The 24,094-nt window shown below is 40.4% G+C and overlaps 1 protein-coding gene and 1 non-coding gene across 3 annotated transcripts in view; one reads left to right on the plus strand and one right to left on the minus strand.

Annotated features, from left to right (window-relative positions):
- LOC128885399 (zwei Ig domain protein zig-8-like) overlaps positions 1 to 24,094 on the plus strand; it is a 349,005-nt gene that overhangs the window by 158,798 nt on the left and 166,113 nt on the right. The window lies entirely within an intron of this gene.
- Positions 8,669 to 8,739, minus strand: Trnag-gcc (transfer RNA glycine (anticodon GCC)). Its single transcript has one exon. It is a non-coding gene; the product is annotated as a tRNA-Gly (tRNA).

Genomic DNA, 24,094 nt, shown 5'->3' on the forward strand with positions numbered 1-24,094 from the left:
AGATCCGCGCCACCTGCGACCAGACAGAGGCTTCGATGTTTTCCAATAAACTAAAAACTCGACTCGAACGCTAGGTCAATCTCGCCTTCAGGCGCCAGCGTTTCCCTTCGAGTCCCAAGTCCCTCGAATCCCGGGAGATTTAAGAGAGTCGGGGTAAACTGTTTTATTACAAATAAAACTTAATGACTTGGTATCGGTGATTTTTTCATTGTCGAAAGGAAAATAATGTTAATGAAGAGACCAAAAGATGGTTTATCGTTTGAAGTGTCAGAATGTATTTGTATTTGAATGTAATTAGAAAGTTTTATACAGGCTTCAATAAATAAAAAAAGAAAACTGACAGAATATAGAAATAGGCTTAAATAAAGGCACAATAATAGAATGAAAAAGGAAAGTAAAATGTGGGTAAAATAGGAAGCAGCTGAATAAAATGAAATTGATGAAAATGTTTGACCTGAAGCTCGTGTCCAGAATTACATCTAAATGGTAAATAAATAGCAGATCAAAAATACCTCGCGAACAAGCACTGACTCTCAAACGTAAAAATTAAATAGTCCTCTGCGGAGTATAATAAATTGAATTATCTGGGAGAAGAATAAATGAAATCGTCCGGGTGAGAGGCCAATTGAATTGTTTGAGAGGGAAACAAATTAAATTACCAACAAGGGAAGCAAATTTTAATCGATTACGTAGGATTCGTGTCGTTTCTGGCAACTACCAACTCTCGATGAACTATATTATCCCTTATTCATGGTCACATTTGAAGCTCACAATGCGACGGGGATATCATCGAGCTATCGAATCGTTACCGTCTCTGGCGTAAGGAACCAGTGTTTTCGTGCGATTAGGCAAATAATTGTAGCAACGAACATCTGCGCGGCAGCTGACGCGACGTCGTCGGTCGAATATTAATCGGTCTCGTATCGTCACCGGTAGCTGTATATCGTTTATGCAAATCTTGTCACGCACGCTGACCCGTGTAAACTTTTTCACCCACGCCGGCGAACCGTGACTCGACGACTTAAAGCGAATGTAGATGCATTATCAAAATAATACGATGAATAATGCTTGTTTGTTCGTCAATCTGTACCAGCGATAAAGCCTCGAATGTTTTTGATGCTTCCTAATTCGACGTTCATTTATAGTTTTTATTCTTGTTCCCTTTTATGTCGTATTTTATTAGGTTGATGCATACGAAACTTTCGAAAGTTCAGTCCACTTGAAATTCTTTCTATTTTATTTGTTATTCGAAATTTGCATTAGCAAGCGAATTTTATCCATCGTGTATCGCAAGATCGTTTAAATTATTCATGCCTCTCGAGCCCTCGGAGAATTCGCGCGATTATCAACAGGATCCTGTAATCGATCCTGGGAATCGTGAATGTAACAACAGCGATTGTTCGAACGCCCGTAACGATGCGCATTGTTCGTCCAGGAATTTTCGTTCCGGTCGGAAAGGAAGATTTTCGATCGCGTGCACTTCGGAAACACGCTTCTCAACTCGCGTTTCTGGATTACGAGATCACGAAAACTTTGGCTGTTTCGTGTAACGGAGTGCTAGTATCCGTGTGTGCGATGGAAACTGCCTTCTCGATAAGTTCTCAGTTATCTAGAATAAGACGATCGAAAAATGATCTGCCCTCTTGCATCATAAGTGAACCATGACTCGGTGTTAAATATTCTTTTCTTCCAAACAAAGAAGTGCCGTATCGACGTTATTCAGGATCTTTTTATCCTCGTGTACTATTATATTATGCTGACACTGTGTTCAGTTTATTTTTAATATTCATATATATTTCTCTGAATAAAGTATTAGAGGTAAGGTGGGACAGTTTTTAATCCACCTAACCTTTTATGAGTTGAATCGAAAGCAGCGATCCACGTTGAGTTCGAAAGCTAGGTTTGCTCTTGGCACCGCGCTGTTTCCAGCATTTCGGTCAGTTGCCAGTGGCGTGCAAACGGCCTGCAATTAGCCCGCTTTCTAATTTGGTTTCTGGCTTGCCTACCGTCGACGATCTGACGATCAAATCACGTGACCCCCAGCCAGGAGTCGAAGTTGAGGCAAGTAAGTGCGCCGTAACTCGATAGCTTCCTTCGTGGTCGTAATACCGCTGCAACGTTTTACGATTTGTTCCGGATTATATCCCTCCCCCCCCCCCCCCAACTCTTCGTTACTGCTTCGCAGCTCTTAATATATTGCTTGGTTAATAGATCGTGTTCGTTCCTGCAATTCCTACAGTGGCGGCCCCGATACTATACTTACGCAAAAGTTAAACTCAAACTTTCGTATATTTTCTTCGCAGGGTAGGAAGTTTACACTACGCGTGCAAGCGAAGGATTTTATTTTCTCAAGGAATTTGGAAATATTTTATGATGGTACACGGAGAGAGGGGAAATATGTTTGTCGAGGATGCATTTTTAATAATTTTTATCGATGTTTTTATTCCACGTTAAGCCTAAAAATTAAATAGAAAAATAATTCAGGTCTGGAGGGATTCATAAAGAAATTTGTATTCACTTATTCCACGAAGTCGCTACACCATCAACAAAGCAAATATTTACCTAAACAATCTTCTCAAGTGATAATAGATTCGAAGAGGTATACCAGATTAAATCAAGGTCCGTTTCAAAAATTCCAAGGAAGGATTTCCAATATCATCTTTAACTTTCCAAATCCCTCCAGTCCAATCGGTCTGAAAATTTGACGAAATCTCCAACGCTCAGGAACGAGCCAATTTGAAATTCCACGGCTCCTAGAAGTAAGAATTCCACTTAGGTTCTAACGCTTTATTTCGCGGGAAACGAAAGTAAACTCCATCCTCGGCGAGCGTTTATTTTCGGAGGACTTCGAGGCGGCTTCGATCGTGATTTTCTACTTGGACGATGAAGTTTTACGGAGCGTGAACGAAATACGTAGAATCCGAATAATGGAAGGGGGTTCGCGTCGGGTAGCGATATTACGGATTCTCCTTGGATCGCGACGAACGTTGCACCGCCAGCGGTAAATGAAGTTCGCCTAAGAGAAATCGAAAGAGAATTTCCATCCCTGAAGCAACGAACAAGACGCGACGGATCGTCGAGTGGGATGAATTCGCGGAATAGCTGCTTTCGATCAGCAAACCACACTTAGGTAGAGCGAAAAATCACTAAAATTAATTTTATTTCTCGAGGACTCGCGATGATATTCTAAAACATGTTCTTTTTAATTACTTTATTTAGGGTCACATCAACTACGCAGTTACTAGTGACCACGTCAACGATTACAATTTAATTATTATATAATTTATTTAACACGTTATATGTCATCGATATCTTGACTAATTTCAGAAATTCAGAAATGTTTTATCGTATTTGGAGTGTCTGACCAGGTACGCTCGAACGTGTCCTATTCTACTGTAGCGCGCACGTACAGATATTCTAAGTATAATAGGACCGTGCCTGATCAGACATTTCATTTATCTCTAACGAGGAAGCTGCATCATCGTCGACCTTCTGAGTCACTCTTTAACTATTTAGTAATCAATAAATAAATGTGAAGACGATCAAAATAAAGAAGTTTTCACAGAAAAGATTTGAGTAAGCAACCAGTTGACGACGATCGACGCAGTTGGTGACAGAATCGAGACCAAAATATAGATTCGACAGTTGTCACGTGGCCGTACATAGCCGTCGTCCCTGCCATTGCACATTGAATGAGGAATTCCGTCGAGCCACTTCCGTGAATTGCGGGCATTGCTTCGCCGACGAATTCGTGGTTCCTTGAATTCTGGACGGCAATAGCTCGCTCTTTAAATAGCTTCTACCAATCCTTCGTGGCATCGCCTCTTTGAAGCTGCATCCTTCGAAGCTTAATTTAATACGAGTCCGTGGGTGGGAGCTATCGAATCTTCTAATTGCGTCCGAATGATCGGACTTCATTATCGAGACGGCACACGGATACGAATCGATCGACTCCACTCGACGGAAAAGTGAAGAACTCGCTAAAAGCAAATCGAGTTATAATTTCGCAAACCTGCTTTCCTATACATGGATGGTACGAAAGCTCGAATGTAATGATGTAATGATGTTAATGGCTAGATTTTTGGATTATATCCACAAAATCTGGAATCAATTATTTAGTTCGCAATCAATTTATATTTCAGTTTTATTTTCAGTTGTACAAGTTGGTGTTGAAATTTCTCTCACCGCGCCATGAATATTTTTATCATTATCTCCAAACAGCGATGCTCCAGTCGAAAGCTTCGAAAACAAAGCAACGCGTCTTCAGACCCCTAAAAGAACGAAACTTTATTCAACGAGCGAGCACTTACTCGAGTCTGTTACATTTTCCGTCGGAATCTGACGTTTCCAGCAATTGATGCGTGCGTCACATTCGAAAGATCGAGCGTGGCATCGTGTCTGGTGTATTCATCTTCGCAAATTAACAAAGGAACTCCTGCGTTTCCCGTATTTCCTCGTCCTTGATTCTCCTTCCCTCTGTTACAACTCGGCTGCGCCACGACCAAATCAAAACCAATTCATTCTTTCGCGTTCGCCGGTTAGATGAGATATTGTGCTCGCGGGATGCTCGCCGCGGAAAGGAAAGGAAAAGTACGCGGGTATCTTCCATGCTCGCCGGCGACCTACATACCATTCGTTCGTTTCAGAGAGACGGTACGTCTTTGCAGTCGACGGCAATGAAAAGAAAATCGCGACACGGCTAAGGTCCAGGGGAAAAGATACTAACGCACGACAATGAAAAACTCGTATACCCGTGCGCTCCGTCGCGAGCTTTAAAGCCGCTTAAGAAATTCCCTGCTCCTTTTTCGAAAGCGTGGATCTCGCATCGTCGAGACGATATGCTCGAATGTCTTTACTCGGTTTCGAGACGACGATCTTCCAGGTTTCGTGTTTCATTCGCGGCGCTATGTCGACTGGAAAGAAGGAAATCGTTTGCTCGTGACGAAGAAAGGAAATTCGCGAGTCTTTCGTGAAAAATCAACCGATCCTTTTAGCGTTCTCGTTGAAAGACCGTGGAGGGAACAACGCGATTATGGACTGATGTTCGAAGGCAACATTCTATCTGGATAGAGATTTTGATGTCGAATGAGGGATAATATACTAGCAGAAACATTCATCCGTTCCTGTACTTGGCTATCCTTGAGGATTTTATTTGATCTCAAAGAATACCAATGATTTCTGAAGAGTAAAATAGTCAGTCTTTATTATTTGAAGCTGCAAACCGAGAAAACACACTTGACAAATTTTAAAGACACTGAGATACAAAGTGAAGTGAACGAACGTGATGAACGAAGTGACTATCAAGAAACGTGGGGCAACAAGCAACAGCGTTTCGAAAGGGCGTCGTTGTTCTCGAAGGAGAAGTCATTCTTCCCTCGATTGTTTGCCGCACCGCGAGACCCGCTGTGTCAATTTTTGCATTGTTTCGAAATACCTGAAAATTTCTCGACCGGCTGCACCGAGATGATAGAACGACCAGCACGTCCTCGGAGAACAGTTTCCCCTAAATTTATTGTGGCTTCCGGCAGTAAGCCGCGTCCATTGTTTGCCAACCAACGTTCCGCCATTGTAGCCAGCTTCCACGAGATCGGAAGAGACACCGATGCTAAGTGTCACGTTCGACAGTCCTCCGTTGTTTGTATTCGCGATCATTACCGTGCTCCCGGTCCGTCGACTCCTTCTTTGCTGATCAGCGAAACGAGTTCATTAGAGACTCGTCGTTGCGTTTCGTTACAACGGAAAACGCTGGGCTCCGAGGCCAAGCAAAGACTTATGTACTTTCGCCAAAACTATGTAACTACTCGAACTTCTACGTCTGCTCTCCGTTACAAGTATCTTTGAGAGGACAACTCAAAGCGAACTTGTCGTTGATGTTTCGTAGCTTCTTTTACGCCAGCCGCTTTCTGTTTTCACCAGAAGTTTTATGGTAATTAATTCGTTTATAGTGGCGCTTCTTTCGGTTGTTTATGTCTTATGTGAAAGTTTGAGAATCGTGGAAGGTACAAATTCTATATTCTGGAACGAGTGTATTTGTTATTGTACAAATATATTCAAGTACAGTTTTGGGACAGCTTTCGTGCAGGGAAATTTGTTACGAATTTTGGAAGAAATATAAACTTTATATAAAGTACGAAGCATTTTTAAAGTTACATACGAAGTTTTTAAGTTACATATATTCATTTAATTAATGGATTATCAGTGAAATAACGAGTCCCAATGGCATGCGCGTGGTTACGGCAGGAGAGACGGAATTCAACTAAATTTACGTTTGAATGGAGTTGTTATTTAGGGCGAGTAGTTTATTTACAGTCCAAACTTCAATTCAAGTTCCGTAGAATTTGGTTTTCCCCATTGAATGGCGACTGGTGTATCATAACCCTATCTTCAAGACCAACAGACACCTCTACAGGAACGACCGTAATTAGTTGGCTGGTTTCCTTTAATTACGGTCCCCTGGTGAGCTTTTGCAGTGCATACGTGGATGGTCAAAGAACCTGGTACCCATGAAATGTGTGCATCGCGCTAGAAACTGTCCAAAAGTTCCAAATTCAGACCTATTGGAGTCAGTCCTTGGCGATATGTATATTCCAATGTATGATATCTGTGGTGCTGGAAGTAACGTTAGGTCGATTTCAAATGTGAAAGTAGATTTTATAAATGGAAATTTGGTGAGAAGCTCATAGAAGACATATTTGAGGGTAATTACACTTTACTTAATTGAAATCTAAATAATTTTCTGTACTTGATGGCTGAACAATTCAATTCAACTAAAATTAATAAAGACAGTTTAAATTCAAATGAATTAAAATATGAATGTTTACGCACTATCCACGTAAAGTATATACTATTCAGTCCAGTCATTTAACTTGAATTAATAGAGTTAAATGAGTTGAAATTCTTATGGAACGTCGAGTAAGGGATCCTTAGCAAAGGTTTGAGCATTTTCAAACAGTAGCGAAGTTCAATTAACCGGTCGGAGAATTAAGTTGAACCGCGTTTATCGCGAAAACTGCTGACACATTCGTCGTGTAAACCCTACACAGCAGGCAGCCTAATCAGGGTGCAGACCCTTCGAATCCACTTAATTCTGTATGCGTACTCCGTTGTTGTTCGACATGGTAATTTGGCACTAGAGGCAATACCCTGAAACGGTGCTTAAAACGACGATATTCTCGCGTTCGCGCTAATTCCAATTGCATTCGGCATGAAGTTTCTCTATTAAATCTTAATACCCATGTAAATGGAACTACCGCCCTTCGCGTCCGTGATTACGCCAACTTTCTTCAAAATGTCAGCTTGTCACGATACTCTCGTACGTATTCGCAAAACTAGTAACTCGAGCTTCTCCCTTTTCGAATATTCACGTCCCTTCAAGACTTGGTGTGCGCTTGAATATATTTTCGTATTACAGATATGTAGAAATTTCAGATCTCAAATTTAATGAAATGTAATCTTTGTTGAGAATTCTTATTCTGTAGAAATAATTGGCTAATTTCTTGTGAAATATTTGAAAATTTGTTGTAATATTAAGATTACACATTATTACATACGCAAAGATTATACAATATAATATAGGCTAGTACATAAATAATATAAAACGCGCAGTCTATAATATCCGAGAGAAAACAGTCTTATGTCTATTTTGAATTAAATATTTGATAACATTGCAACGACCATTTGTAGACTTAACAGTATAGAAACCTCCAATACTATAAATAAGACTACATCGCGTACGTTAAACATTGATAGAGAGAATTAATTATTCGCAGTCAAGCGACTTTTCCGCACTCTTCGGATAGTAAATGCATAAAAACTTCCAGACGTTGTTACTGGCGGAAAGCTTAGTTCGGTAACAAGAGGTTTCCCAACTCGAAAGTGATTTAATAAAACTTTGGTAGTAAGTTTCCGCGTTCCCTTTTTGCGTGAAAAGAATTCACTGGGGAGACAATACCATTCCTTTTAGATCTTATTAAAAAATATTCCCTTGTCTTCCGTGGTTGTCGAGATATACCGAGAAAAATAATGTATCCACTTTGAAGCGACTGAAAGGTAATTTCACCCACTCTGCGCGCTGAATTTCCTTTCCGTGGAAGAAGAGTCTCTCAAACACTTTGTGCTCTGCGTTACCATTAACCCTCGCAATAGCAGCGAGGAGGAGGAGGAGGAGGAGGAGGAGGGGGGGGGGGGTAGTTTATGCCCACCATACTACCATTTCGAAAGCTTCCGCTCAAATAATTAAAAATTCTGAAATAATTAGATATCGAGTAAAAGTATCTCTTCATACGAGAACGCATCGTTCAATGGTTTAATAGTCTGGGAAAGGTTGAAAGTGAACGTGCATGATAAAATAAGACATAATTGCACGAGGCTTTCACGTAACAGACATCTATGTGGTAAACATACTAAAAAATTATTGTGTCAGCATCGTAGTCACGGTGAAGGTGAAAATGCTGAATTCCTAACAAAATTACTTATGGAACGCAATTTCAGATGCAACATAAACTGTATATAAAAATATTATATAAGATGCATTTAATATTAACTATATTATGATTTACATATTTATATAAATATTGAACATATAATTCACAGTGATCGCTAATGGCTAACGAGCTGATGCATTAATGAAAAAATAAATAATAGTAATAAAAAGGAGAAAAATAAAACTTGCATCGGCCGGGAATCGAACCCGGGCCGCCCGCGTGGCAGGCGAGCATTCTACCACTGAACCACCGATGCTGTTGATACTTCTGATTGCCCATCTAGAAATGATTCTCTCCGAATAATGGTTTCCAATGGAATATAAGTAGAGTTTACTCGTGCATAGACTGGAGATGGGTTTCATAGGTGTCGTAAAAGTTGTTGTAAAGTCTCCGCGCGATGCAGCGAACAGAAATGTCTAAAATTTTAACACGTTCGACGTCACGTTCGTTTATACGTGCCAGTAAATTCCCCATAAAAGCTGGAGCATCAATGGGGTGAAATACTTATGGCGCCCACGTCGACCGATCAACACTCTGTGCACGCAATTTGAACCCATCGAAGCTTCAGAGTGTCACGAAGTTTCGCTAGCTATGAAGACGTAAAGCTGTCGTATTCGTTGCGAAAATTTGTAACTTTCGCGTTTCCGCGCATGAATATTTTAGCATCTCTTGGTTCCCTCGGTTGGGACGAAATGGATCGCGTTATTTTCTGTTCGGGGTGAAAATAGGAAGCTAGTATTTACTTATTCTGAACCGTAATTGTTATTAATGTTTAATAGAACGCGATTGCGTATAACGAAAGCTGGTCTGACAAGTATAGCTGTCAGAGGCAACTAAGTCGATGTACACGATCATCAGGTTCGTAAAACGTTAATACACGTGGCGTTTGACACGTGTAGGGTCTATCTCTAAAACCTAATTCCACGTCTTACAATATATCCCCACGAACTCTGCTCCACCTCTCGAATCATTAATGCAACAACGTTTCGCAAGGGAACATCGTCACGGAAACGTACAACTAAATTTCGACCAGAACAGTGTAAACACACCCCTGTTACGAAAACAGAAGCAACCCCTATTGCAACTTACGTACACGCCGCTCGCAAGCGAAGGGTTAATCGTTATATCGCAAGACGCTTCCTACCACTATAAACGATCGCATATCGAAATCGATATCGCCTTGGCGAACTCGTAAGGAGTCAACGACGCGGAGGGTTAAAATTTCTCGTTTAGTGGGTGGATTTTGCGATAGCACGTGCACGTCACATTTCCTCCATCCCTTGAAAATTGAGGACGCGACCTGAGCGGTTCTTCGATCCCATCGGCTCACCCTTTGGCATCCTTATACCGACGATTAGGAAACAAGTTATTAATTAGAACGCATTAATAAATATTAGGTCGTCCTAAAAGTTCATGCCACTTATACTTCTGCTACTCAAATTAATATGTGAAGCACTTCAAGTATTATAAAAATTAATGTTTCTTGGTGAAAAGGTAAACAGTTACGTCTGTCTAGAATATTGACAAATTCATCCCTTGAATTTTAATCACATTTCAGAAAGTCTGTCGCACCATATTCCGATGTGAATGCTCGCGTTTAAAACAATCTTTCAATTTCGTTCTCAGACGCGAGCATTCCTCGAGCGCTGGTGGGAATCAGCCATTAGATTTCCCGTCCCTTGGCCATGATTTCCAGGCACGATCGTTCCACTCACAAATTCTCGGACTTGCAACATTTAAATTCGCGGTGGATCGTGATTGCCCGCTCCTTTCGACCGTGGGAGCTTGATTCCGCTGATTCGATTGTCCCCCCTCGACCCCTCGTTGTCGAGGACGTACCAACCTCCGTGCAACTCCTTTTCTTCCGTTTCCTCTTTCATCCTCTTACATCTTGGTTTTCTGACCGATGTCTTCGGACCCCTCTTACGCGCTCTATCGACCTGAAAACTTCACGCTCGTTGATTCTGCCAGTTCAGCTGCCGATATCGCGCGTCTCGTGTTCGACAGGACCCTTTTAATTCAATTTCCATTCGATCCTTGCTCTCGGATGTCCTCCCCACGAATCTCCGTTGTTTCTGGCGTCGTATATCACGGTGATTATGCCCTTCAGAAATTCAAACGGAAACTTACAGTGAGAAATTTACAAAGTGTACGTATAAAATAAAATTAATTGAACAAAAAAAAAATGACATGAAACGAGAGAAGCGTCAACTCGAGGAGCATTAAGTCGAGCAAAATTTAATTTGACGAATTCAAAAATTTTGTTCGATTTATACAAGGCTCCTAAGTAAAAACAGAATTTAATTTGACGAATTAAAAAATTTTGTTCGCTTTATACATGGCTTCTTACTTGATTTCATTACTGGATTCTGATATATATGTTGACTTCGTCTGGTCAAGGGGTTACTAAGGGCACCTCGCGCGAGACTCAGGTGTGACTGTTTTAAAGTGGCTGGCCACTCGTGGAATCTTGATTCCAGATAATAGAAATTATGATCACAGAATAATACGGTGCAATTGGTATTTCTCGCTCTGGGTCGAATCGTTACGAGAGAACGGGATAGCGGCAAGTGAAATTTCGCGGCGAGCGATAATGTTCTCGCTGCAGCGTAGAATTTCAGAGAAGGTGGCGGGAAAAAATTATGAAGCACCATTTGGACCAGTTAAGGTAAACCAGATTTTTCTAATGGCGGGACCCCTCGTGCTGTTTTAACGATCGCTATAAAGGACACGCGCGTCGACGTATTTCTGTGGGAAGTAGTTATATTTCCGTCTTGTTTCTCACATGCGGCTGTGGTTTTATCGAGATAATGTTTATTTCCTAATGTATGTTCTGTCCTGTGCAAAAGCTTAATGGATATTATCTCGACCGCTTATTCGGCTAATTTCTACGTTTATAAGACAATTTTCGTACAAATTATTTGATTACACATCTATATACATACATACAGTCAGCCCCATAAATATTCGTGCCGTCTATATCTATCGGAGACAAATTTTTCATTATAAATGCGTACACGAATAAACTTCACCCGTGTATATATTTACAAGTATAAATTTATTTGGAAACATGAAGCTTATCGTCCCTTAATTTTGATACATGATATTTCCTACTACAACCCCATAAATTATTTATTTTCAGCTTCTCCAAAACTCTAAGACCCGACAATTTAAAACTCAAGGCCCTCACACAGAGAAAAATCCAAATTTTTAATTACCTACTCGCGAATCTGAAACTAAGGTCAGCCAATGAACGATTATATTCTCGCGTCAACTCCCATACAGCTTTGCAAATAAACCGTATCCGTCTACGTATAGACGAAAGCTGCCAGCGATACTGTTTGCTGAACACGTACACGAGGGATTATGGATTGCAGGCGTGTGTGTGCGTGTTCGTCTAAGCATGCAGCTTACTGCACGCTCTATGCAAACACCGAAGAAGGAGCGCGACGTCGATGTACGCGTGACTGTGCATGCAGTTACGTAAAAATTATCAGGTCCCCCGTACGAATGTAAACAAGCTTGTAAAGTGTAATTCCGGGGAATATACGGCTGATAAGAGAATTCGGCGTTATCCTGCGAAGTCGCCGAGAATGAAGTGGCTAGCTTTAATTTCGAGCTCATATCGCGAGCGAACTAGCGATGTAAACTCCGAACTTCAGGATTGGGAGATTAAATCGAACAGATTGCCTTGAAGAAGTGAAAGTCGCCAGGACTTTGGCTGGAAAAACTGCAGGAAGCCGTTCTTTTTATCAGCATACGGTAGCTGATATTTACATATCTGGCAGGACGTTACTATTTCTGCATTGAAGAGAAACACGTGACGCCTATAAATTTCAGACTACACAAACAATATAAATAAATAACTAAATAAATAAAACAGAGAAAATAATGGCTTTACAGTGAAAAATATACACCAGTAACAATTCAAAACAAGACAGACTATGGAAATAAATCGACAAACACTTACTGTTTATCGAAAAATAATCTACGAGCCTATCTCCCGGTACATTTTATTCCAATTTTTTGCCTGTCTCTGTCGCACACAGACGCAGAAACGAATCGTTGCCAGGTGAAACAAGAAACACGTAGAATCGTAAGCGCAGGCAGAGAGGGGGGGGGGGGGCATGTCCAAAACGGTACATCGCGCAGCGATAGCATAGAAGATAGATGATACGCGCACGTGAGATCTTGTCGCCGATATCGAGCAGCTTCCGGTTTACAGGTCTCATTATTTTCGCGTTAGACCTGCCGTCAGCTCGGTTCTGGGTCACTTCCCCGCCCTCCATTCCGAACTCGAGAGCCCTTTGAACCGCAAAGTCCTGTCTGTTCGATATCGCCGGGGAACTCGACTATTCTCGGCGCTCTAACGTATTCGCTGCTGGAATCATTTAATCTGATGACTCCGGCCATAGCCTTATCAGCAACGTGGAATTCGCAACGCGCCGTACGGATCGTCGAAATGTTTCCCACGTTAATGCCTCCTACGTCGCGCGTACCAGAGAATCCCCTTTCGAGCCGGACCGTTCTTGACCTATCCGCTGAAACTGGAACGCATCGCGCTGAACTCGATTGGAAAAAGATGACAACGGTAATCCGTTGGCGGAATCGGAATTGGGAGGCATATCGGGACGAGCTTGAGGGAACGCGAGGATTCCGCGTGTTTTCTTTGGAATATCTTCTAGAGGGATGTTGTATACACTCAATCCCGTAAATATCCGTACTCTCTATGTCTATCAAAGAAGTTTCGCTAAATTAAATAACAATTTTTATATTACCAAATGAATTTTTCAATACAAATATTTGTATAAAGTAGCTTATACGTGTATATATTTATATATACATCACTTGGATACATGAAACCTACCATTTAATTTAAACAAATCTCTTCGATAGATATGGAGGATACGAATATTTATGGAACTGACTGTATTACATAGACTACATTCTTCATTAAACCTTGGATAAGCATCGATGAAGCCTTTGGTCTTCCCAAAGAAGGTCTGTGAATAATCATTGCACTGATCTTATAGCCCACGAGCTGTTTTAATTTTTCCCTCGCCAAATTCTATCATCCCTAATTAAAATTGTTGTCCCCAGAACATCGGGATCCCTTCCAGTAATAAAATGAAATCACCGAGAGGAGAGCAAGCGTACTCTACATCGGCATAGTCGATCCGAGGGCCGTAAACTTGCTCGATTTAGCGAGCCGTCGCTCGCCATCGATTCGATACACTTTGTCGCGGATAATAGCTTAAGCCTGTTTATTTACTGCACATTTTATCTGAATGGGAGGCGAGCTCGTGTAGGAGTTAAGTGTAGCCCTGACTGAAAGCATGGAACTCCGGCATGCCAGGGGTTGGGAGTGCACGAGTGCAGCCCCCAGGTACACGCAAGGAACGGCACGTGAGCTTTATTGGTGGTCAGTCCTAGGGACAACAATGTACGTGTTCGACTGAAATTATGCGCACGTCGATTTTTTGTTCTCTCTTCGCATCCCGGGAAACTGGCCGTTCTTCTTGCGAAAACGCCTCCCTCCGTGGCAATCTGAACAGATAATCGCGAGTGGAGCGGACACGCTGGAGGAGCAACGAACGACGGTAACGAGGATTTTATGAAGGCGTCGCTCTCGATGCTCGAGGTTCGCGTAGGAGCCTCGATATGTGTTTATTGCGAGCATGTCAAGCTTTTCACAAGGCGTCGAAGTATTCTCTTCAAAGGGTACTTCAATTTTAGCAATTTCGAGACAATTTTCACGAGTTTTTGGCAGCCACGTATAATACAGTGTAATTCATATGTTGAACATAAAAACTGCATACACAAATTTGAAAACGGTCATTTGACCGGTTGTGGGTAGGCTTAGTGTCAAGATCTGAATTTAAAAGACGTGTATTTGCCCAGAATAAACAATTTTGGAAATTTCTTAACAAGCTCCATCCAAATGATCGCGTTACGATTTATCGTTCACGGATCGCCGAACACGAATCGCCTAATCAATCGATATCCTCCGCTGCTTAAATTCCTGTTTCCAGCTGCCGTAGCCTGGACTCTTCCCTTTTTGTTCCGCTCGGAGTTCTAGATTAAAGTCCAGGATTTTTCATTCTTTTGGAGGAACGAACGAGGACCCGGAGAAAGTGCTGACTCGAATACGATACGAATTCACCGTCTAAGCTTCTTCCATGTGCGGGAATGAGTTACAACGTACGTTTTCTGTGATCGTGTATTTATTTTACTTCGCTTCATTCGGCCCGGTTTTATCGTCAAAAAAGAAAGAAGCGAGACACGTTACTTCCACCTCCGAGAGAACAGTCTCTTTTGCGATCTAGTGTAAGAGATCGAACTCTAATATCGGAATGAATCTATAACTACGTAGCAGACATGGTTTATTCCAAATTCTCTCATGGCACACGCACATTGTGGTCACAGCACACTACCGTACCGCGTGTCCCACCTGTTGTGAAGCACTGGTCTAACAATAATCTCAGCGTCTAATATTCACCAGTCGAGACCTCCGTCGACCACCGCAAATTCGTCGATTCGACCGAGGTTTGATCACCGTCGACTATTCTAAACATTTTCCCGAAATTCGTCGGAGAATTCGACCCGCAAGTAATTTGTCGACTCGGACGACGTGTTGCACGCGGACAAGAAATACCGTGATCACGGCTCGATCGCCTCCATCCCCCGTATTCGTCGGCATCCAGTGAATTCGTATCGATCGGTGGTCGGTGAAATTTCAACGATGTGTGCGTCGACGGTCGACTCTCGATCCCATGGTGACCCTCCGTTCGCCGTCGCGTGCGTTACGTTTCGTGCGTATGCATATTTCCGACAGAACCGGCAATTCGCCTTTCACGTAGGCGAACGACGGTATGCAACACGCGACGAATGTTAAAAACCCTCTTTGGGCATCTCGCGTGCCCCGCGAGTGAACCCGCCCCCGAAAGGGACCACGGAACCACCAGGGGGTTGAACCTTGGACGCGCGAAAATCAGAATTATGTGTAACTAATAATTTTTGTATTTAAAAGTGGCTGACTTGAAGGGAAATCTGTTTGGCGGGGATTATTACACATACATTGAATAGTAGAAATATAATTCATATTTAAATTTGTTAATCGAAATAACGATGCTGGTTTTTACATAATTTTGTTTACGGTGAGTTCAAGTATGTGTGAATAAAAGGAAAAATGGAAAATTCACAGCTTTGTTTTTTCAATATCTCGTAAAGAAACTACCAAAATATTTCATTTCGAAAACCTGATTGAAAATTTGACGTCATTTTACTTTGAAAGTGCACGAGTACATATAAATGAATTGAAACTAATAAATATGGAACGAAATTAACCGAGGAGTGTTGTTAAAAGGATTATTTGTTTTGGATTTCCATTGAAAATAATGAATAAGGTGTATGTATATTTCGTCGATGCACATTTCAAGCTCTGTTTCCTTCACAATACAGCGTTTACCTATGTAATAATTATAATAATATTGTTCAGGAAATTATATTATTCGTATTGCGCGTTGTTTCGCTCCGGCTTTTCATTTACTGAACTCGATCGATGAGTTGCAAAATAGTTTAATATTCATTGCCGTTTATGTCGTTTAAATTATAGACAGTTCGTAGCCATTAATAATATGACACCCAAAATCATTCTGTTTAACATTTCCTCATTTCAACACGTGCCATTTTTGCCCAATTCAGGTAAAACTAAATTACACTTCATGTTTTGAGAGAAAGTAAAAATCACGTAATTTACACAAATTCTGGCTGCGAATATTATTAATTAATATAAAGGAAAATCAGCAAGGAAATATTTAAAAATGTAATATAATCTTCGCAAAGAAGAAAAGGACGAAATTATTTCTTCGATCCTTAGTCATCGACGCTGAAATATACAATTTTTAAATTAATAAAGTAAATAAAATTACTGACCCTTCGCAGCGCCTTGAATAGCAACGCAAATAAAATTACTGGTGTAACTACTTTATAAATAATAACGTTAACTTTATTGTGTAACGTTAATGTAATATCGCGTACAAGTGTTCATTAGCGTGGATCGCGCTCGGCGTTCGCCGCTGTTTAAGTTAAACTAATTTTTGCAGCCCTTGGGAAACTTGATTCTATTGAATACGTACACGCATATACTTGTTCGTTACATCGACTTTGCGCAAAAACACGGTCGTAAGTAATTATTCTAATTTTATGGTCCCCTAGATTCCCTAACTTCGTTGACATAAAATTAATCGTCTATGTGGTCGATCGTTTAACACGATCGCTTTATTATCGAAACGGTTCCGTATAAATTCGACATGAGCAATTGCTGCAATCACGAAACCGTCGCTAACGTTCATTTCATGCAATGAGACCGTTCCATTGTATCTATTCTCGTTAATAATGAATTTCCAGCACCTATTATTGAAGGTTTGACCCGAGGAAGTTAATAATAGCTACGGTTAAAATATCGTCTTTTATCGACTCCGTTAAATTTTCAAAATTGTACATTGTTAATTGTGAAAATTTGTGAAATATTTCTCCGAGCGTACCGAGCTCTGAGTTCAATTTCGTTAATTAGAAGAATGAAATGTAATTACCATACGTACAGCTATTGAGGATGACCCAAATCTCAGAGTCGAAACATATTAGAATAAATTCTTGTGTTCGAGACTGCAAAGATTTACCATACAATGTTAGACAGTCGGAATACCCCTTGATTTACCGAAATATTCCAAGTCCAACGAAGCATACTTATCTAAATTAGAATCGCGAGTGTAACAATATCGTTTCGCGGACGAGTAGCGCGAATCGCAGAAAAGAATCTGAAAAACGAAGCCATTAAAGTCGTCGCCAAACGCAATTGGAACGAAGGTGTAGTACAGGACAACTTTGCAGGTTTCTATCGCATACAAAACGCGTGAATCGGGAGCAACACGTACGCTTGGTGTTCCAATGGGTTCTGAAATTATACAAACACAACCTAGCGAGAGGTCACAAAGGGAAACGTAAATTGCGAAGTCCCGATGCGTTTGCGTTTGTACTTTGGTACAATTTACACGATATTGTAAATAATATTTGTCGCGACGTTGAATCGAGCTGCGCGATATTCTATTGCTCATTGTACGCTGCACAGGCAATCAATAACTATTCATCTCGGCAGTTGACAATAGTTGGGATTACGTACTTTCGTAGTGCAAAAAGAGCGCTGCAAAAAATTTCCACGAGATTCTAATTTCTTAGAGGAATCGAAAACTCATGGCCAGAGAGAAACTGTTGTATTCGAAGAGCCAATGATTTTTCTGTGTAACATTGTCAGTGTTAAAAAATTGAATTGTACTCTGAGAAGGAATAACATTAAAAAATTAAAAGACTATTATTGCAAAGTCTTATCGTATCATGTTCATGAAACTATCTGCGTATGACGTTACGTGCACTCGCGTTTCAACCACTCTATTTATGTTGTCCGAAGACTAACAATCCCTTTCGACTGGAATATAATAATAGAATGCCGATAGCATCGCGAAAGAGCAAAAAAAGCGTAATCTTCGTTAGCGGGGGCGCGATCGTCCGTTAAGCGAGACAGCATGCAAAATAGCGTGAGTTGAAAGAACTTTTAAATTATGCGACCTGTCGGAACTAGTCTTTGCACTGGTTAGACCGATGAATGCAAAGTTCCTATGAAAACAACACGATACATTTCTACGAAAAAAAAGTTCAATAGGCGTGGCAGCGTGTTCCGGCTGGGATCACTATAGCGGCTGTTCCTCCGTCGATCGTTGCTCGCGATCAGGTATAAGTAAAAACCGTTGACTAGCTCTGTACAATGAGGTATTACGCTCGAGTACTTCGATAACGAAAGTTCGTATTTTCATTATTTTCTTGTGATAAATGATGAAAATGTGACAAACTTTGATACAGACTTTTATTATTTTATTATTGTATGCAATGACTGCATGCTGAATTATTCATGAATGGATTCTCGTTAGAATGTTCTTTGTTATTAATTTTTAGACGGTTTCTGTTATTTCCCGGATTAGATAACTCACATGAATTTTATGAGTCGCACGAGACACATTTGATACATGATAATGTATATTTCACTACACAAGAGTTGCCTGACTCGCGTCAGTCATATTGCCTACATTATTTATACGATTTAGCTGCATCGTACCAGTTAGACGAGGCACACAATTTCGATGATTTATAAGAATTATGTAAATCCACTACATTTTACACGGCCACTTAAATATCCATTATACGTAAATTGCGTTACCCGCGATAAAACTCAACTATCGACCTATAACTCTTGAAAATTAATTTTGAAAAGAATTTACGTGGAAACTTCAACTTCGCCTAATTGAAACTTTAACGAAAGACTATTACCATATCTTATATTCTATATAATCGCTCGACCATTTTACAAAACGTTCGAGATATCCTTGCCACTATATCTGCTGCACCGCGTGAGCATAATTGATTCATTGCACGTAGTATTCACGATAATTACTGATTACGTATACTGCGGAACGAAAATTGTCTCGATGCACGTGAAGTGGCTTAATGGTGACGGGATAATTAATGAAATTATTGTGTAATCGGTGCCACGGAAAAGTTCATCTCTACCGACAAGGTCGACCCGCGCAAATTAATTAAATTGCCATGTATCGATGAACATTGAGCCACGGCAGCGATAAAAAAATTCCTTTTTCATCGAATCGTTCATATAAATACATACGCAACAACTGGTTGACTTCATTCAAATATAATTAAGAATACCATAGAATAGTATCGGATTCCAAATCTAAACTCAACATTTATAAATTCAAAATGGTGGATCTAATACGGCTGACCAAAATGGGAAGAGTGACTGGATTTGGATAAAACTCGATACACAGGGTTTTTTGGGGGTGCTGATACTAAATCTAAATTCAAAATTTAAAAATTAAAAATTGCAAGATAAAATGGGAAAAGTGAAACTTTGGTGAGCTCAAACAATTATTGTACAGTGTATTTCTCCGTCTCTTTTTATCAGCGGTGAAATAATTGCACGGGCCTTTCGTAACGGATTTCATAGTATGAAATCTCGTAGCACGCGAACCACTCTTTTGTTTCCTTACATAAAAGACGCGGACCGTGCAGCAATACGTTTGACAGTTTCCAAACGACGGCGTTAACCGGGCTGGCAAAAGGAAACGTTGTCGAAATCGAATCGCGAGCGCTTATCAAGGTTTTTGCTAGTGGAGAAAAATTGCTCGGTCACGTTGTTCCGTCGAATAATGCACGGCCGCTATTAACATGTGAGTTTTTGCCGCGCACGCGAAATCCATATGGACGTAAAGTTTCTTTGATCGATTGCTAATATTGCCTCCCGCGGTTATCTATTACTCCGGCCTCGAATATTGCCCATAATACCCGGATATCGTACTTCGTGATCTGCCTGATGACTTCCGTTCTCGCGGAGGAATGGTCCGCGTCGATACCATCCTGATTTACTCTGGAAAATCGTGCCAGGAAATACTTCCTTCCACATTGTCACGCGCAATGACGTGTACGTTTCTGATTTTCGATAGTTAGCAATTTCGATATGCCACGGCTTCATGAAGGGTAATTTGAACGAGGGGATTTCTTCTTTGTGGCGATTCAAGCTCTGAAAAATCAAGCTGAAGAATCCTCTGTACATTTTTTAATAAACGAATTTTGTACCTAGCATCTTACGTCAAGGATTATTGAACAAAGTTCCGGATTCGTCATTATTTCTGCTGTTATCATGTATAGAAAAAGTCGGGAATGTTTGAAAATGGATTTCATATATAGAGGAAGCAATTTCCTGGCGGCTATTGTTAGTCTCTTTTGTGTACCGCAATTTAATTAAAAAGTTCCTCGAAACTGGCAGCGACGATAATAAAAACCCTCGAGAAACACCTGAGTGTTGGAGAAAACCAATTATAAGTATGTTGATTCGTTGTTTGGCTCTGAATTTTTAAGTTCGAGACCATTTCAGGGTCACGTCTTGCTCAGGAAGTGGTCACGAAGTCGTTTTAATGTTGGCTACTGTACGAAATAATGTTACGACGAAAGGAACAGGAAGAATTGACTAAACAAAACAAAAATTCTCGGAGTGATTAAAAAGATTCGGCTGATCCTTTTTCCTTGTTCTTTTGCGGCGAAGGAGAAGCGAATAATGAGCTGACGGGAACGAATAATGGCCAGTGAGAAATACTGTTCCACAGTACCGACGTTAATTCCAGGAAAGAAAAACACCAGTCCTTTTTGCGTTTAACTTGCAAAATACTGTGTTCGCCGCGCGGAAAAAGGCGTGGCATTTTTCTTTGGACGACACGAAATTTCTTAGCTTAATTGAATCGTCTCCACCGATGCTTCGAGGCTCATTCAAAGTACCCTGTAACGTACTCGTCTATCTAAACGACGTTGAAATATTAAGTAGATGGGATGCAAATTAACAAGGAGGAAGATTATCCTGTATTCTCCGCCCTTAAACCTTTGCTTCTGCGAATTTTCCAAAAATCAACAAGACTCGTACCAACTTGACTTCCTTTGGATTTTCACGAAAGCTTTGCAAACCCTCGTTAAACGTTGTAAACTCTGGGACGTCGTGCGAACTTCCAGTTTATTAATTTACGGGCCGAGGTAAACAACTACAAAGAAGAAACTTCATTAACCGTCAAGGAAGTCGTTTATCATGTTTAATGGATTTTTATGTAACGCAAAGCTTTGATCGATAGACTGCTGGAACTGCCAGAATTTGTAATAAATAAAAGCCTGTGATGTATACTGCTTTTTTGAGGCGATCGTTATGCAAACTAATAAAATTTTAATAAAGTTTCAATATTTTATTGCAATTCACAGAATATGCCATGGAGTAGAAAAATCTAACTCAATATGTATCATAAAATAATTAAACAAATATGTATCAAAATTTAAATGTGTCTTTGAATTTTTCTTAAAAATTGGCATATTTAATCACTTCGATGAGTCCATTTTATTTTTTTTCGCAACACGAGGTCAATTTTGGAGCAGCTAATTTTTGCAATTAGTCGAGTCAGGAATTTTGTGGCTTTCTTGTTGGCCGCAATCGGACAAACGCGTTTCTTTCGATGCTTGACTCCGAAACGCACAATAATAGGAAGCCGTACGCAAAACCTCCATCCTCTCCGTGTAGTACGTCGTCGAAAGGGCTGTAACCAGATATAGGCTAATCTCGTTTCACATAGGTTTCCCCCGCCAACCAGCCCCTTCACCTGCCGTGCTTTTCGATCAGCGTCTCCCCTCGCAGTTTAAAGAAATTAACCGGACAGAATAATGATGTAAGCCAACCGATGTAAGCTTTCACGCCAGGGGGGATGGAAGGAAAGCGCCACAAAGGATAATCCAACATCTTGACGCCTCGGAATCGAGATTGAAGGCTGGTGATCTATCTAAAGCCAGACAAATCGTTTAACTTCGTTATTCGTTGAATAAAAAGTACAATTATAAAATGAAAATAAGTAGAAATTCATTTGCAGTCTCGGATAATTTCTGAATTTCAATATTTTCATCGGTACTTTTTGTATTTTCTTTAGGAGTTTATATTTGATAAGAAGGTATCTCTAAATTGGACGAAATAATACTTGCAGTATGAAATTAGGTGAACGCGTATCTATCGGTACATGAATTTATTTAAGGAAAATTTTCTCATCCATTTGAATTCCCCAAAATAATTCGGTTCCTTACAGTGTAAAGAAAACCATACAAATGCTCCCTTGTATATATTTTATATATTCTGCACAACACAACGAAACAAGAATTTTATTATTAATCATCACAAATGAACGATCACATGAAATTACAGAACCCAGTTCATTTGAATAACTGCTAAGTCGAGAACAGTGTGTGTACTGTGCCCTCGTTATCTATTATTCGAACAAAATCTTGACTACCCCTGAAGCGAGTGACTCGGTGATTCGGTGGCTACGATGTCCTAAAAAAGAAGGTAGCAGAAAAAGGGTAGTCGCGTCGGGATGCTGTCGTACCTTTTATTATGAAAAAGGAACAAAACCTGGATGTAGGAAGTGAAAATACAGGCGGATGTAGGGAACAAACTGCTCGTGTGTTCTCGTTTCTCGGGGCATGTACGTGTGTGTACACCTGCAACAGAATCTCATAATGCAACCTCGTTGTCTGGTTGCACGGAAGCCTGCAACCTAGTCGCGTGATTACAATGGTGGCTAAATGGCTGAACTTACAACAATGGTAAATTCAGTTGACACAAAGATAATGACGCTAATGGTTATTGATGTCAACGTTGAACTAGTATTGCGATTAAAATTCAATGGGCTAATCTGCGATTTTATCAAAATGTTCATAAAAAATGTGGTACGGAAGTGTCACAAAAATCGTTAAGATTGCATGTCCAACAAATTGTCTTAGACACAAGAATCTCCTGCATTCGAATATCAGTTTTGGTATATTGATGGCTGAAACTTTCGAGAAACAAGTTCTCAACGGCGCTGAAAATCTTTTAATAGACAGAACAGAGACGCGCCGCTTTATAGTAATTAATAAATACTCGTTTGGAAGTTTCGCAAGCAAGACAGGACAAAGGTACAAGTTGATCCTCGAGAAAGAGTCGAATAACTTTTGTAACTTTAAACGCTTGATAACGGGAAGTTTGAAGTCTCCTCGTTTATTAAGATGAAATTTTGCAATAAACAAGCGCAACGATTCTACGGCGTTCGAATCCTCTTTTGGCCAGTGTCATGGAAACATCGATGTGTCGATGTTGAAAAATACACCTGATAGAGTCAACGGGCGAAGAAACTCGTCGATTCATGTGTATCTTCGCCGCAGCGAGATCAAAACCATTCGTCAAAGTCTAAACGTCGCGTTCTCTGTCACGTTTGTTCGATTGCTACATCGGATTCGAGCGAATCAAAATTAATAACCGCGAACAGGGGAAAGGGGAAACGGGAAGCTTGATTTAAATGTTTGTTCCCCTAGAAATCTATGAAAAAATGAAATCGATTCCAGTCGAACTAGCGAGAGAGAGTACTTCCCAGGTAGTTATTGAATGCAACTGTGGGAAAACAAACATTCGAATTGGCGATTTTTTTTTTTATATTTTCCGATTTTTAGAATTGCCCTCGGTCCACGAACGCAAAAAAACAAAACAACGATTGCAAAAGTCTGTATGTATGAATGCACGTAGATTTGTATGCATGCGTGTTTGTTGATCTCGGTTTTGTTGATCTCGGTTTTGTTTTATAGCGCAGAAGTGGTTCACCAGGGGTTCCTGGAATTCGGTTCGGTGAAACTCGGTATCTATGGATGTGTGTACACGTGTACGTGTGCGTGTATCTATGTCGACCTCTGTTACGCTTCTCCATCTTTGTTTTTAAATTCAAAATCGTCACGTACTTGCGATTTCGTCTGATATTATTTTGTAGAACAATTTCGCTAGAGGTTTACCGACGGGCCTACTCGATTCTTCGAAAAAAAAAAACAAATTCCAAAGTTATAATTGAACTCTTCTCTGTTTTTCTTTGCGGATTTAACATTTTATTTTCAAAGTTTCGAATGTTAATAGCGAGAAAATTTGATACGTTCCAACCTAGTAC

This window comes from Hylaeus anthracinus, unplaced genomic scaffold (assembly GCF_026225885.1).
Source record: "Hylaeus anthracinus isolate JK02 unplaced genomic scaffold, UHH_iyHylAnth1.0_haploid 11981, whole genome shotgun sequence".
Lineage (NCBI taxonomy): Eukaryota > Metazoa > Arthropoda > Insecta > Hymenoptera > Colletidae > Hylaeus > Hylaeus anthracinus.